This window comes from Elephas maximus, chromosome Y, assembly GCF_024166365.1.
Source record: "Elephas maximus indicus isolate mEleMax1 chromosome Y, mEleMax1 primary haplotype, whole genome shotgun sequence".
In the NCBI taxonomy this organism is placed as follows: domain Eukaryota; kingdom Metazoa; phylum Chordata; class Mammalia; order Proboscidea; family Elephantidae; genus Elephas; species Elephas maximus.
The window spans coordinates 2,521,631-2,537,707 of record NC_064847.1 but is presented as its reverse complement, the minus strand read 5'-3'; positions in this window follow the sequence as shown (position 1 = coordinate 2,537,707).

The following is a 16,077-nucleotide window of genomic DNA, read 5'->3' as shown; positions in this document are numbered from 1 at the left end:
AGGCCTTCCTTCTGAGGTACCTCTGGGTAATGCCTCCAGGGATTCCTTCTCCTGTACCTCTGGATACAGTCACCAGGCCTTCCTTCTCAGATACCTCTGGGTATAGTCACCAGGATTTTATTCTCAGGTACCTTTGGGTACAGTCACCTGGCCTTCCTTCTGAGGTACCTCTGAGTACAGTCAGCAGGCCTGCCTTCTCAGATAACTCTGGGTACAGTCACCAGGCTTTCCTTCTGACGTACATCTGGGTACAGTCACCAGGCCTTCGTTATGAGGTACTCTGGGTCCAGTCACCCGGACTTCCTTCTGAGGTACCTGTGTGTAGAGTCATTAGGCCTTCCTTCCGAGGCAGCTCTGGGTACAGCACCAGGCCTTCCTCCTGAGGTACTCTGGGTACAGTCAGTAGGCCTACCTTTGGAGGTACCTCTGGGTATAGTTATCAGGCCTTCCTTCGCAGGTATCTCTGGGTACAGTCACCAAGCCTACCTTCGGAGGTACCTCTGGATACTGTCACCAGGCCTTATTGCTGAGGTAACTCTGGGAACAGTCACTCGGACTTCCTTCTGAGGTACCTGTGTATAGACTCACCAGGCCTTCCTTCCGAGGTACCTCTGGGTACAGTCACCAGGCCTTCCTTCTGATGTACTTCTGGGTACAGTCACCAGGCCTTCCTTCCCAGGTACGCCTGGGTACTGTCACCAGGCCTGCCTTCTGAGGTATCTCTGGGTCCTATCACCAGGCCTTCCTTCTGAGGTACCTCTGGGTACAGGCACCAGGCATTCATTCTGAGGTACCTCTGGGTACAGTCACCAGGCCTTCCTTCCGAGGTACCTCTGGGTACAGTCACCAGGCATTCCTTCCAAGGTACCTCTGGGTATAGTCACCAGTCCTTCCTTCCGAGGTACCTCTGTTTACAGTCACCAGGCCTTCCTTCCGAGGTTCCTCTGGGTTCAGTCACAAGGAGTTCCTTTGGAGGTACCTCTGGGTATACTCACCATGCCTTCCTTCCGAGGTATCTCTGGGTAGAGTCATCAGGACTTCCTTCCCAGGTATCTCTGGGTAGAGTCACCAGGCCTTCATCCGAGGTACCTGTGGGTAGTGTCACCAGGCCTTCCTACCGAGGTAACTCTGGGTACAGTCACCAGGCCTTGTACCCGAGGTACCTCTGGGTATAGTCACCAGGCCTTCCTTCCGAGGTACCTCTCGGTACAGTCAGTAGGCCTTCCTTCTGAGGTACCTCTGGGTAATGCCTCCAGGGATTCCTTCTCCTGTACCTCTGGATACAGTCCCCAGGCCTTCTTCCGGAGGTACCCCTGGGTACAGTCACCAGGCCTCCCTCCAGGGTTACTCTGGGTACAGTCACATGGCCTTCCTTCTGAGGTACCCAGGGTAGAGACACCAGAAGTTTCTTCCAGGGTAACTCTGGGTACAGTCACCAGGCCTGCCTTCCGAGGTACCTCTGGATACTGTCACCAGGACTTCCTGCTGAGGTAACTCTGCGTACACTCACCAGGCCTTCCTTCCGAGGTACCTCTGGGTACAGACACCAGGCTTTCCTTCCGAAGAACCTCTGGGTACTGTCTCCAGGCCTTCCGTCTGAGGTAACTCTGCGTACAGTCACCAGAGTATTCTTCCGAGGTACCTCTGTGTACCGTCACCCGGCCTTCCTACCGAGGTAAATTTGGGTACAGTCACCAGGCCTTCCTTCTGAGGTATCTCTGGGTACAGTCACCAGTCCTTTATTCTGAGGTACCTCTGAGTACAGTCACCAGGCGTTTATTCTGAGGTACCTCTGGGTACAGACACCAGGCCTTCCTTCCGAGTTATCTCTGGGTAGAGTCACCAGTCTTCATCCGAGGTACATCTGGGTTCACTCACAAGGAGTTACTTTGGAGGTACCTCTCGGTATACTCACCAGGTCTTCTTTCCGAGGTGCCTCTGCGTACAGTCACCAGGCCTTCCTTCTGAGGTACTTCGGGGTACTGTCACCAGGCCTTTATTCTGAGGTGTCTCTGGGTACAGTCACCCGACCATCCTTCTGAGGTATCTCTGTGTAGAGTCACCAGGTCTTCATTCCGAGGCACCTCTGGGTACAGTCACCAGGCCTTCCTTCCAAAGTACTCTGTGTATAGTCACCAGTCCTTCCTTCCGAGGTTCTCTGGGTACAGTCATCAGACCTTTCTTCCGAGGTAACACTGGGTACAGTCATCACACTTTTCTTCTGAGATAACTCTGGGTACAGTCAGTAGGCCTTCCTTTTGAGGTACGTCTGGGTAATGTCACCAGGTCTTCCTTCCGAGGTACCAGGCCTTCATTCTCAGGCACCTCTGGGTACAGTCACCACGCCTTCCTTCTGAGGTAGCTCTGGGTACAGTCAGCAGGCTTTCACTCTCAGATACCTTTGGGTACAGTCACCAGGCCTTCCTTCTGAGGTACCTCTGAGTACAGTCAGCAGGCCTGCCTTCTCAGGTAACTCTGGGTACAGTCACCAGGCTTTCCTTCTGACGTACTTCTGGGTACAGTCACCAGGCCTTCCTTCTGAGGTACTCTGCCTACAGTCACCGTGACTTCCTTCTGAGGTACCTGTGTTTAGACTCACCAGGCCTTCCTTCCGAGGCACCTCTGGATACAGCACCAGGCCTTCCTTCTGAGGTACTCTGGGTACAGTCAGTAGGATTTCCTTTCGAGGTACCTCTGGGTATAGTTATCAGACCTTCCTTCTTAGGTACCTCTGGGTACAGTCACCAGGCCTGCCTTCCGAGGTACCTCTGGATACTGTCACCAGGCCTTATCGCTGAGGTAACTCTGGGTACTATCACTCAGACTTCCTTCTGAGGTACCTGTGTGTAGACTAACCAGGCCTTCCTTCCGAGGCACCTCTGCGTACAGTCACCAGTCCTTCCTTCTGAGGTACTCTGGGTGCAGTCAGCAGGCCCTCCTTCCGAGGTACCTCTGGGTACTGTCACCAGGCCTTCCTCCAGAGGTACCCCTGGGGACAGTCACCAGGCCTTGCCTCCAGGGTTACTTTGGTACACTCACAAGGCCTTCCTTCCGAGTTATCCCTGGGTACAGACACCAGAAGTTTCTTCCAGGGTAACTCTGGGTACAGTCACCAGGCCTTCTTTCCGAGGTACCTCTGGGTACAGTCACCAGGACTTCCTTCCGAGGTACCTCTGGGTTAGTCACCAGGCCTTCCTTCCGAGTTATGTCTGGGTACAGTCACCAGGCCTTTATTCTGCGGTACCTCTGGGTACAGTCAAGAGGCCTTCCTTCTGAGGTACCGCTGGGTATAGTCACCACGCCTTTTTTCCGAGGTCTCTGAGCATAGTCATCAGCCCTTTCTCCCGAAGTACCTCTGTGTACAGTCACCAGGACTTCCTTCCAAGGTACCTCTGTGTTCAGCCACCAGGCCTTCCATCCGAAGAACCTCTGGGTACAGTCACCGGGCCTTCCTTCCGAGGTACCTCTGTGTTCAGTCACCAGGCCTTATATCCGAGGAATCTCTGGGTATAATCACCAGGCCTTCCTTCTGATGTAACTCTGGGTACAGTCAGCAGGCCTTCCTGCTCAGATTCCTCTGGGCACAGTCACCAGGCCTTCCTTCTCAGGTACCTTTGGGTACACTTGCCAGGTCTTCCTTCTGAGGTACCTCTGTGGACTGACACAAGGCCTTCCTACTGAGGCACCTCTGGGTACACTCATCAGGCATTCCTACTTAAGTACCTCTGGGTACAGTCACCAGGCCTTTCTTCCGAGGTACCTCTGGGTACAGTTACCAGGACTTCATTCTCAGACAACTCTGGGTACAGTCACCAGGCCTTCCTTCTGAGGTAGCTCTGAGTACAGTCAGCAGGCCTTCCTTTCGAGTTACCTCTGGGTACTGTCACCAGCCTTCCTTCGGAGGCACCTCTGGGTACAGTCACCAGGGCTTCCCTTCAGAGTTACTCTGGGTATAGTCAGAAGGCCTTCGTCCGAGGTACCCCCGGGTACAGAAACCAGACGTTTCTTCCAAAGTAACACTTTGTACAGTCACCAGACCTGCCTTCCAAGGTAACTCTGGATACTGTCTCCAGGCCTTCCTGCCGAGGTAACTCTGGGTACAGGCACCAGAACTTCATTCCGAGGTACCTCTGGGTACAGTTACAAGGACTTCCTTCCGAGGTACCTCTGGGTTAGACACCAGGCCTCCTTCCGAGGTACGTCTGGGTACAGTCACCAGGCCTTTATTCTGAGGTACCTCTGGGTACAGTTCACCAGGCCTTCCTTCAGAGGTACATCAGTGTACAGTCACCAGGCCTTCCTTGTGAGGTACCTCTGGGTACAGTCACCAGGCCTTCCTTCTGAGATACCTGTGGTTACAGTCACCAGACCTTCCTTCTCACGTACCTCTGGGTACAGTCACCACACCGTTTTTCCAACTACCTCTGTGCACAGTCATCAGCCCGTTCTCACGATGTACCTCTGGGTACAGTCACCAGGCCTTCCTTCCAAGGTACCTCTGGGTATAGTCACCAGTCCTTCCTTCCGAGGTACCTCTGGGTACAGTCACCATGCCTTCCTTCCAAGGTACCTTTGGGAATATTCACCAGTCCTTCCTTCCGAGGAAACTCTGGGTACTGTCACCGGGCCTTCCTTCCGAGGTAACTCTATGTACAGTCATCAGACCTTTCATCCGAGATACCTCTGGGTAGAGAGACCAGGCCTTCCTTCTGTGGTATCTCCGGGTATAGTCACCAGAACTTCCTTCTGAGGTACCTGTGTGTACAGTCACCTGGTCTTCCTTCCGAGGCACCTCTGGGTACAGTCACCAGGCCTTCCTTCCGAGGTACCTCTTTGTACAGTCAACAGGTTTTCCGTCTGAGGTACCTCAGGGTATAGTAACCAGGCCTTATTGCCAAGGCATCTCTGGGTACAGTCCCCAGGTCTTATTTCTGAGGTAACTCTGGGTACAGTCACCAGACCCTTCGTCCGATGTACCTCTGGGTACATTCACCAGGCCTTCCTTCCGAGGTTACTCTGGATAGAGTCACCAGGCCTTCCTTCCGAGGTACTTCTGGGTACAGTCACCAGGCCTTCCTTCCCAGGTACCTCTGGGTACATTCACCAGGTCCTCCTTCGAGGAACCTCTGGGTACTGTCTCCAGGCCTTCCGTCTGAGGTAACTCTGGGTACAGTCACGAAACCTTTCTTCTGAGGTACCTCTGTGTACCGTCACCCGGCCTTCTTTCCGAGGTAAATTAGAGTACACTCACCAGGCCTTCCTTCCGAGGTACCTCTGGGTAGAGTCACCAGGCCTTCCTTCTGAGGTACCTCTGGGTACAGTCAACAGGCCTTTCTTATCATATACCTCTGGGTACAGTCACCAGGTCTTCTTTCCGTGGTTCCTGTGGGTACAGTCACCAGGTCTTCCTTTCAATGTACCTCTGGGTACAGTCACCAGGTCTGCATTCCCAGATACCTCTGGGTAGTGTCACCAGGCCTTCCTTCTGAGGTACCCCTCGGTACAGTCACCAGGACTTCCATCCGAGGTAACTCTGGGTACAGACACCAGGCATTCCTTCTGAGGTACCTCTGTGTACACGCAGCAGGCATTCCTTCTGAGGTACCTGTGGGTACAGTCACAAGACCTTCCTTCTCAGGTACCTCTGGGTACAGTCACCATGCCTTCCTTCCGAGGTATCTCCGGTTAGAGTCACCAGGAGTTCATCCGAGGTACCTGTGGGTAATGTCACCAGGCCTTCCCTCTAAGGTAATTCTGGGTACAGTCACAGGACCTTTCTTCCGAGATACCACTTTGTACATTCACCAGGCCTTCCTTCCGAGGTAACTCTGGGTACAGTCACCAAGCTTTCCTTCCAATATAACTCTGTATACAGACTCGAAACCTTGTATCCGAGGTACATCTGGGTATACTCACCAGGCCTTCCTTCCGAGGTACTTCTCGGTACACTCAGTAGGCCTTCCTTCTGAGGTACCTCTGGGTAATGCCTCCAGGGATTCCTTCTCCTGTACCTCTGGATACAGTCACCAGGCCTTCCTTCTCAGATACCTCTGGGTATAGTCACCAGGATTTTATTCTCAGGTACCTTTGGGTACAGTCACCTGGCCTTCCTTCTGAGGTACCTCTGAGTACAGTCAGCAGGCCTGCCTTCTCAGATAACTCTGGGTACAGTCACCAGGCTTTCCTTCTGACGTACATCTGGGTACAGTCACCAGGCCTTCGTTATGAGGTACTCTGGGTCCAGTCACCCGGACTTCCTTCTGAGGTACCTGTGTGTAGAGTCATTAGGCCTTCCTTCCGAGGCAGCTCTGGGTACAGCACCAGGCCTTCCTCCTGAGGTACTCTGGGTACAGTCAGTAGGCCTACCTTTGGAGGTACCTCTGGGTATAGTTATCAGGCCTTCCTTCGCAGGTATCTCTGGGTACAGTCACCAAGCCTACCTTCGGAGGTACCTCTGGATACTGTCACCAGGCCTTATTGCTGAGGTAACTCTGGGAACAGTCACTCGGACTTCCTTCTGAGGTACCTGTGTATAGACTCACCAGGCCTTCCTTCCGAGGTACCTCTGGGTACAGTCACCAGGCCTTCCTTCTGATGTACTTCTGGGTACAGTCACCAGGCCTTCCTTCCCAGGTACGCCTGGGTACTGTCACCAGGCCTGCCTTCTGAGGTATCTCTGGGTCCTATCACCAGGCCTTCCTTCTGAGGTACCTCTGGGTACAGGCACCAGGCATTCATTCTGAGGTACCTCTGGGTACAGTCACCAGGCCTTCCTTCCGAGGTACCTCTGGGTACAGTCACCAGGCATTCCTTCCAAGGTACCTCTGGGTATAGTCACCAGTCCTTCCTTCCGAGGTACCTCTGTTTACAGTCACCAGGCCTTCCTTCCGAGGTTCCTCTGGGTTCAGTCACAAGGAGTTCCTTTGGAGGTACCTCTGGGTATACTCACCATGCCTTCCTTCCGAGGTATCTCTGGGTAGAGTCATCAGGACTTCCTTCCCAGGTATCTCTGGGTAGAGTCACCAGGCCTTCATCCGAGGTACCTGTGGGTAGTGTCACCAGGCCTTCCTACCGAGGTAACTCTGGGTACAGTCACCAGGCCTTGTACCCGAGGTACCTCTGGGTATAGTCACCAGGCCTTCCTTCCGAGGTACCTCTCGGTACAGTCAGTAGGCCTTCCTTCTGAGGTACCTCTGGGTAATGCCTCCAGGGATTCCTTCTCCTGTACCTCTGGATACAGTCCCCAGGCCTTCTTCCGGAGGTACCCCTGGGTACAGTCACCAGGCCTCCCTCCAGGGTTACTCTGGGTACAGTCACATGGCCTTCCTTCTGAGGTACCCAGGGTAGAGACACCAGAAGTTTCTTCCAGGGTAACTCTGGGTACAGTCACCAGGCCTGCCTTCCGAGGTACCTCTGGATACTGTCACCAGGACTTCCTGCTGAGGTAACTCTGCGTACACTCACCAGGCCTTCCTTCCGAGGTACCTCTGGGTACAGACACCAGGCTTTCCTTCCGAAGAACCTCTGGGTACTGTCTCCAGGCCTTCCGTCTGAGGTAACTCTGCGTACAGTCACCAGAGTATTCTTCCGAGGTACCTCTGTGTACCGTCACCCGGCCTTCCTACCGAGGTAAATTTGGGTACAGTCACCAGGCCTTCCTTCTGAGGTATCTCTGGGTACAGTCACCAGTCCTTTATTCTGAGGTACCTCTGAGTACAGTCACCAGGCGTTTATTCTGAGGTACCTCTGGGTACAGACACCAGGCCTTCCTTCCGAGTTATCTCTGGGTAGAGTCACCAGTCTTCATCCGAGGTACATCTGGGTTCACTCACAAGGAGTTACTTTGGAGGTACCTCTCGGTATACTCACCAGGTCTTCTTTCCGAGGTGCCTCTGCGTACAGTCACCAGGCCTTCCTTCTGAGGTACTTCGGGGTACTGTCACCAGGCCTTTATTCTGAGGTGTCTCTGGGTACAGTCACCCGACCATCCTTCTGAGGTATCTCTGTGTAGAGTCACCAGGTCTTCATTCCGAGGCACCTCTGGGTACAGTCACCAGGCCTTCCTTCCAAAGTACTCTGTGTATAGTCACCAGTCCTTCCTTCCGAGGTTCTCTGGGTACAGTCATCAGACCTTTCTTCCGAGGTAACACTGGGTACAGTCATCACACTTTTCTTCTGAGATAACTCTGGGTACAGTCAGTAGGCCTTCCTTTTGAGGTACGTCTGGGTAATGTCACCAGGTCTTCCTTCCGAGGTACCAGGCCTTCATTCTCAGGCACCTCTGGGTACAGTCACCACGCCTTCCTTCTGAGGTAGCTCTGGGTACAGTCAGCAGGCTTTCACTCTCAGATACCTTTGGGTACAGTCACCAGGCCTTCCTTCTGAGGTACCTCTGAGTACAGTCAGCAGGCCTGCCTTCTCAGGTAACTCTGGGTACAGTCACCAGGCTTTCCTTCTGACGTACTTCTGGGTACAGTCACCAGGCCTTCCTTCTGAGGTACTCTGCCTACAGTCACCGTGACTTCCTTCTGAGGTACCTGTGTTTAGACTCACCAGGCCTTCCTTCCGAGGCACCTCTGGATACAGCACCAGGCCTTCCTTCTGAGGTACTCTGGGTACAGTCAGTAGGATTTCCTTTCGAGGTACCTCTGGGTATAGTTATCAGACCTTCCTTCTTAGGTACCTCTGGGTACAGTCACCAGGCCTGCCTTCCGAGGTACCTCTGGATACTGTCACCAGGCCTTATCGCTGAGGTAACTCTGGGTACTATCACTCAGACTTCCTTCTGAGGTACCTGTGTGTAGACTAACCAGGCCTTCCTTCCGAGGCACCTCTGCGTACAGTCACCAGTCCTTCCTTCTGAGGTACTCTGGGTGCAGTCAGCAGGCCCTCCTTCCGAGGTACCTCTGGGTACTGTCACCAGGCCTTCCTCCAGAGGTACCCCTGGGGACAGTCACCAGGCCTTGCCTCCAGGGTTACTTTGGTACACTCACAAGGCCTTCCTTCCGAGTTATCCCTGGGTACAGACACCAGAAGTTTCTTCCAGGGTAACTCTGGGTACAGTCACCAGGCCTTCTTTCCGAGGTACCTCTGGGTACAGTCACCAGGACTTCCTTCCGAGGTACCTCTGGGTTAGTCACCAGGCCTTCCTTCCGAGTTATGTCTGGGTACAGTCACCAGGCCTTTATTCTGCGGTACCTCTGGGTACAGTCAAGAGGCCTTCCTTCTGAGGTACCGCTGGGTATAGTCACCACGCCTTTTTTCCGAGGTCTCTGAGCATAGTCATCAGCCCTTTCTCCCGAAGTACCTCTGTGTACAGTCACCAGGACTTCCTTCCAAGGTACCTCTGTGTTCAGCCACCAGGCCTTCCATCCGAAGAACCTCTGGGTACAGTCACCGGGCCTTCCTTCCGAGGTACCTCTGTGTTCAGTCACCAGGCCTTATATCCGAGGAATCTCTGGGTATAATCACCAGGCCTTCCTTCTGATGTAACTCTGGGTACAGTCAGCAGGCCTTCCTGCTCAGATTCCTCTGGGCACAGTCACCAGGCCTTCCTTCTCAGGTACCTTTGGGTACACTTGCCAGGTCTTCCTTCTGAGGTACCTCTGTGGACTGACACAAGGCCTTCCTACTGAGGCACCTCTGGGTACACTCATCAGGCATTCCTACTTAAGTACCTCTGGGTACAGTCACCAGGCCTTTCTTCCGAGGTACCTCTGGGTACAGTTACCAGGACTTCATTCTCAGACAACTCTGCGTACAGTCACCAGGCCTTCCTTCTGAGGTAGCTCTGAGTACAGTCAGCAGGCCTTCCTTTCGAGTTACCTCTGGGTACTGTCACCAGCCTTCCTTCGGAGGCACCTCTGGGTACAGTCACCAGGGCTTCCCTTCAGAGTTACTCTGGGTATAGTCAGAAGGCCTTCGTCCGAGGTACCCCCGGGTACAGAAACCAGACGTTTCTTCCAAAGTAACACTTTGTACAGTCACCAGACCTGCCTTCCAAGGTAACTCTGGATACTGTCTCCAGGCCTTCCTGCCGAGGTAACTCTGGGTACAGGCACCAGAACTTCATTCCGAGGTACCTCTGGGTACAGTTACAAGGACTTCCTTCCGAGGTACCTCTGGGTTAGACACCAGGCCTCCTTCCGAGGTACGTCTGGGTACAGTCACCAGGCCTTTATTCTGAGGTACCTCTGGGTACAGTCACCAGGCCTTCCTTCAGAGGTACATCAGTGTACAGTCACCAGGCCTTCCTTGTGAGGTACCTCTGGGTACAGTCACCAGGCCTTCCTTCTGAGATACCTGTGGTTACAGTCACCAGACCTTCCTTCTCACGTACCTCTGGGTACAGTCACCACACCGTTTTTCCAACTACCTCTGTGCACAGTCATCAGCCCGTTCTCACGATGTACCTCTGGGTACAGTCACCAGGCCTTCCTTCCAAGGTACCTCTGGGTATAGTCACCAGTCCTTCCTTCCGAGGTACCTCTGGGTACAGTCACCATGCCTTCCTTCCAAGGTACCTTTGGGAATATTCACCAGTCCTTCCTTCCGAGGAAACTCTGGGTACTGTCACCGGGCCTTCCTTCCGAGGTAACTCTATGTACAGTCATCAGACCTTTCATCCGAGATACCTCTGGGTAGAGAGACCAGGCCTTCCTTCTGTGGTATCTCCGGGTATAGTCACCAGAACTTCCTTCTGAGGTACCTGTGTGTACAGTCACCTGGTCTTCCTTCCGAGGCACCTCTGGGTACAGTCACCAGGCCTTCCTTCCGAGGTACCTCTTTGTACAGTCAACAGGTTTTCCGTCTGAGGTACCTCAGGGTATAGTAACCAGGCCTTATTGCCAAGGCATCTCTGGGTACAGTCCCCAGGTCTTATTTCTGAGGTAACTCTGGGTACAGTCACCAGACCCTTCGTCCGATGTACCTCTGGGTACATTCACCAGGCCTTCCTTCCGAGGTTACTCTGGATAGAGTCACCAGGCCTTCCTTCCGAGGTACTTCTGGGTACAGTCACCAGGCCTTCCTTCCCAGGTACCTCTGGGTACATTCACCAGGTCCTCCTTCGAGGAACCTCTGGGTACTGTCTCCAGGCCTTCCGTCTGAGGTAACTCTGGGTACAGTCACGAAACCTTTCTTCTGAGGTACCTCTGTGTACCGTCACCCGGCCTTCTTTCCGAGGTAAATTAGAGTACACTCACCAGGCCTTCCTTCCGAGGTACCTCTGGGTAGAGTCACCAGGCCTTCCTTCTGAGGTACCTCTGGGTACAGTCAACAGGCCTTTCTTATCATATACCTCTGGGTACAGTCACCAGGTCTTCTTTCCGTGGTTCCTGTGGGTACAGTCACCAGGTCTTCCTTTCAATGTACCTCTGGGTACAGTCACCAGGTCTGCATTCCCAGATACCTCTGGGTAGTGTCACCAGGCCTTCCTTCTGAGGTACCCCTCGGTACAGTCACCAGGACTTCCATCCGAGGTAACTCTGGGTACAGACACCAGGCATTCCTTCTGAGGTACCTCTGTGTACACGCAGCAGGCATTCCTTCTGAGGTACCTGTGGGTACAGTCACAAGACCTTCCTTCTCAGGTACCTCTGGGTACAGTCACCATGCCTTCCTTCCGAGGTATCTCCGGTTAGAGTCACCAGGAGTTCATCCGAGGTACCTGTGGGTAATGTCACCAGGCCTTCCCTCTAAGGTAATTCTGGGTACAGTCACAGGACCTTTCTTCCGAGATACCACTTTGTACATTCACCAGGCCTTCCTTCCGAGGTAACTCTGGGTACAGTCACCAGGCTTTCCTTCCAATATAACTCTGTATACAGACTCGAAACCTTGTATCCAAGGTACATCTGGGTATACTCACCAGGCCTTCCTTCCGAGGTACTTCTCGGTACACTCAGTAGGCCTTCCTTCTGAGGTACCTCTGGGTAATGCCTCCAGGGATTCCTTCTCCTGTACCTCTGGATACAGTCACCAGGCCTTCCTTCTCAGATACCTCTGGGTATAGTCACCAGGATTTTATTCTCAGGTACCTTTGGGTACAGTCACCTGGCCTTCCTTCTGAGGTACCTCTGAGTACAGTCAGCAGGCCTGCCTTCTCAGATAACTCTGGGTACAGTCACCAGGCTTTCCTTCTGACGTACATCTGGGTACAGTCACCAGGCCTTCGTTATGAGGTACTCTGGGTCCAGTCACCCGGACTTCCTTCTGAGGTACCTGTGTGTAGAGTCATTAGGCCTTCCTTCCGAGGCAGCTCTGGGTACAGCACCAGGCCTTCCTCCTGAGGTACTCTGGGTACAGTCAGTAGGCCTACCTTTGGAGGTACCTCTGGGTATAGTTATCAGGCTTTCCTTCGCAGGTATCTCTGGGTACAGTCACCAAGCCTACCTTCGGAGGTACCTCTGGATACTGTCACCAGGCCTTATTGCTGAGGTAACTCTGGGAACAGTCACTCGGACTTCCTTCTGAGGTACCTGTGTATAGACTCACCAGGCCTTCCTTCCGAGGTACCTCTGGGTACAGTCACCAGGCCTTCCTTCTGATGTACTTCTGGGTACAGTCACCAGGCCTTCCTTCCCAGGTACGCCTGGGTACTGTCACCAGGCCTGCCTTCTGAGGTATCTCTGGGTCCTATCACCAGGCCTTCCTTCTGAGGTACCTCTGGGTACAGGCACCAGGCATTCATTCTGAGGTACCTCTGGGTACAGTCACCAGGCCTTCCTTCCGAGGTACCTCTGGGTACAGTCACCAGGCATTCCTTCCAAGGTACCTCTGGGTATAGTCACCAGTCCTTCCTTCCGAGGTACCTCTGTTTACAGTCACCAGGCCTTCCTTCCGAGGTTCCTCTGGGTTCAGTCACAAGGAGTTCCTTTGGAGGTACCTCTGGGTATACTCACCATGCCTTCCTTCCGAAGAACGTCTGGGTACAGTCATCAGGCCTTCGTACCGAGTTACCTCAGGGTACAGTCACCAGGCCTTCCTTCCGAGGTACCTCTGTGTTCAGTCACCAGTCCTTCCTTCCGAGGAACCTCTGGGTACAGTCACCAGGCCTTCTTTCCGAAGTACCTCTGGGAATAGTCACCAGGCCTTCGGTCTGAGGTACTTCTGGGTACAGTCAGCAGGCCTTCCTTCTCAGATACCTCTGGGCACAGTCACCAGGGCTTCCTTCTTAGGTACCTCTGAGTACAGTCACCAGCCTTTCTTCTGAGGTACCTTTTGGTACACTTACCAGGTCTTCCTTTTGAGGTACCTCTGTGGACTGTCACCAGGCCTTCCTGCTGAGGCACCTCTGGGTACACTCATTAGACACTCCTATTTAGGTACCTCTGGGTACAGTCACCAGGCCTTCCTTCCAAGGTACCTTTGGGTATATTCACCAGAACTTCCTTCCGAGGTACCTCTGCGTACTGTCACCAGGCCTTCCTTCTGAGGTAAGTCTGGGTACAGTCAATACGCCTTCCTTCTGAGGTACATCTGGGAAATGTCACCAGGCCTTCCTTCCGAGGTATCTCTGGGTACAGTTACCAGGCCTTCATTCTCAGGCACCTCTGGGTACAGTCACCAGGCCTTCCTTCTGAGGTAGCTCTGGGTACTGTCACCAGGCCTTCCTTCTGAGTTACCTCTGCGTATAGTCACCAGGCCTTCCTTCTGAGGTACCTCTGGGTACAGTCACCAGACCTTCCTTCTGAGGTACCTCTAGGTACGGTCACCAGGTTTTCCTTCTGAGGTAACTCTGCGTACTGTCACCAGGCCTTCCTTCCGAGGTAATTCTGTGTTCAGTCAAGAGTCCTTCCTTCCAAGGAACCTCTGGGTACACTCACGAGGCCCTGTATCCGAGGTACGTCTGGGTACAGTCACCAGGCCGTCCTTCCGAGGTACCTCTGGGTATAGTCAGTAGGCCTTCCTTCTGAGGTACCTCTGGGTAATGTCTCCAGGGATTCTATCTCCAGTACTTCTGGGTACAGTCAACAGGCCTTCATTCTCGGGTACCTCTGGGTAGAGTCACCAGCCCTTCATTCTCAGGTACCTCAGAGTACGGTCTCCAGGCCTTCTTTCCGAGCAACCTCTGGGTACAGTCACCAGACCTTCCTTCTGAGGTACCTCTGGGTATTGTCACCAGGCCTTTCTTCTGAGGGAACTCTGGGTACAGTCAGCAGGCCTTCCTCCTCAAATACCTCTGGGCACAGTCACCAGGCCTTCCTTCTTAGGTACCTCTGGGTACAGTCACCAGGCCTTCCTTCTCAGTTTCCTTTGGGTACACTTACCAGGTCTTCCTTCTGAGGTACCTCAGTGGACTGTCACCAGGCCATCCTCCCAAGCTACCTCTGGGTATAGTCACCAGTCCTTCCTTCCGCGGTAACTCTGGGTACAGTCATCAGAATTTTTTTCCGAGGTAACTGTGGGTACAATCATCAGACCTTTCTTCCGAAATACCTCTGGGTAGAGTGACCAGGCCTTCCTTCCGAGGTACCTCTGAGTACAGTCAGTAGGCCTTCCTTCTGAGGTACCTCTGGGTACAGTTACCAGGCCTTCCTTCTCAGGCACCTCTGGGTACAGTCACCAGGCCTTCCTTCTCAGGCACCTCTGGGTACAGTCACCAAGCCGTCCTTCCCAGTTACGGCTGGGTACTGTCACCAGGCCTTCCTTCCGAGGTAACTCAGGGTACAGGCACCAGGTCTCGTATCCAAGGTACCTCTGGGTACAGTCACCAGGCCTTCCTTCCGAGGTACCTCTGGGTACAGTTACCAGGCCTTCATTCTCAGGCACCTCTGTTTACAGTCACCAGGCCTTCCTTCCGAGCTACCTCTGGGCACAGTCACCACGCCTTCCTTCTTAGGTACCTCTGGGTATAGTTACCAGGCCTTCCTTCTCAGGTACCTCTGGGTACTGTCACCAGGCCTTCCTTCCGAGGTACCTCTGGGTACAGGCACCAGCCATTGCTTCCGAAGTAACTCTGGGTACAGTCACCAGGCCTTGTATCCAAGGTAACTCTGGGTACAGTCAGCGGGACTTCCTTCCGAGGTACTTCTTGGTATAGTCAGTAGGCCTGCCTTCTGAGGTACCTCTGGGTAATGTCTCCTGGGCTTCCTTCTCCAGTACCTTTGGGTACAGTCACCAGACCTTCATTCTAAGCTACCTTGAGGTACAGTCACGAGGCCTTCGTTCTGAGGTACCTCTGAGTAGAGTCAGCAGGCGTGCCTTCTCAGATGACTCTGGGTACTATCACCAGGCCTCTCTTCCGAGGTAACTCTGGGTACAGATAATCAGACCTTTCTTCTGAGATACCTCTCGTTAGAGTGACCAGGCCTTCCTTCCGAGATAACTCTGGGTACAGTCAGTCGGTCTTCCTTCTGAGCTACATCTGGGTGATGTCACCAGGCCTTCCTTCCGAGGTACCTCTGGGTACAGTCACCAGGCCTTCCCTTCACGGTTACTCTGGCTACACTCACAAGGCCTTCCTTCCGAGGTACCCCAGGGTACAGACACCAAACGTTTCTTCCATGGTAACTCTGGGTACAGTCACCAGACCTGCCTTCCGAGGTACCTCTGTTTACTGTCACCTGTCCTTCCTTCCGAGGTAAGTCTGGGTACAGTCACCAGGATTTCCTTCCGAGGTACCTCTGGGTTAGTCACCAGGCCTTCCTTCCGAGGTACGTCTGGGTACAGTCACCAGGCCTTTATTCTGAGGTACCTCTGGGTACAGTCACCAGGCCTTCCTTCTGAGGTACCTCTGTTACAGTCACCAGGCCTTCCTTCTGAGATACCTGTGGTTACAGTCACCAGACCTTCCTTCTCAGGTTCCTTTGGCTGCAGTCACCAGGCCTTTTTTCCGAGTACCTCTGAGCACAGTCATCAGCCCTTTCTCCCGAAGTACCTCTGGGAATAGTCACCAGGCCTTCGGTCTGAGGTACCTCTGGGTACAGTCAGCAGGCCTTCCTTCTCAGATACCTCTGGGCACAGTCACGAGGGCTTCCTTCTTAGGTACCTCTGAGTACAGTCACCAGCCTTCCTTCTGAGGTACCTTTGGGTACACTTACCAGGTCTTCCTTTTGAGGTACATCTGTGGTCTGT